The sequence below is a fragment of the Seriola lalandi genome, unplaced genomic scaffold (assembly GCF_002814215.2).
Source record: "Seriola lalandi dorsalis isolate HSWRI2012SDOR001 ecotype SW California unplaced genomic scaffold, Sedor1 jcf7180002054887, whole genome shotgun sequence".
NCBI lineage: Eukaryota > Metazoa > Chordata > Actinopteri > Carangiformes > Carangidae > Seriola > Seriola lalandi.
The window spans coordinates 615,221-615,998 of record NW_019525439.1 but is presented as its reverse complement, the minus strand read 5'-3'; the positions used below and the strand labels follow the sequence as shown (position 1 = coordinate 615,998).

General features: G+C 32.4%; 1 pseudogene; it reads right to left on the bottom strand.

Annotated features, from left to right (window-relative positions):
• Positions 1-778, bottom strand: part of LOC147817800 (uncharacterized) — a 2,336-nt pseudogene that overhangs the window by 1,045 nt on the left and 513 nt on the right.

The following is a 778-nucleotide window of genomic DNA, read 5'->3' as shown; positions in this document are numbered from 1 at the left end:
ACACTTCTACACTGATCAATACTGAAATATCTCAACAAATATTGGGTGAATTGTAATGAAATGTGGTACAGACATTCATGTTCCTCGCAGGATGAATAGTAGCAACTCTGATGCAAAGATAACATTCCCTCCACCCTCAGTTACACTTTTTTGTGCTGGTTAATACATTTTTGCATGCATAACTAAGATGGACAAAACTGTAAACATGAGACCTGCTAAACATCAGCTGAACACACAGTATATCTGCGTACCGCTGATGGTGACACGCAGATACTGTTTATGTCCCAGTGAAGCCTGAAAACTAGCTTGTCCTCCACAAAAGAGTGTCTAGTTGGAAACTGGATGTCTGTTAAGTTCCCTCAGTAAAATCCAGATAAAAGTGAGATTCCTATCATTGGCCATGGCCCTGTGCATATAGATTTAGATCTTTAAAATATTTCACATACTTTGACAATGCTTGTTTGTTTCTGTTTTTATTGTTTTTATTTTTTATCTTGAGTAATTTGTTTTATTATTATTTGATTATTTGAGTTATTTGATACATTTGTTTTGTTTATTTTTTCTACCCAGAAAATGCTTTTTAAAATGAAACAAAAAAAACTGTGTTTATCATAATTATCATCTAAATGTAATTCTTCCTCTGTTCAGTGGACGTAAACATGATGATTGTTTTAACTATTGTAACATCAGATAATCAAGTAATAGAATTACAAAAGTAACAATTGTTGGACAATTTGGTTTTATTAGGAAATTAGCACTAAATTGTTCATGGCTAAGT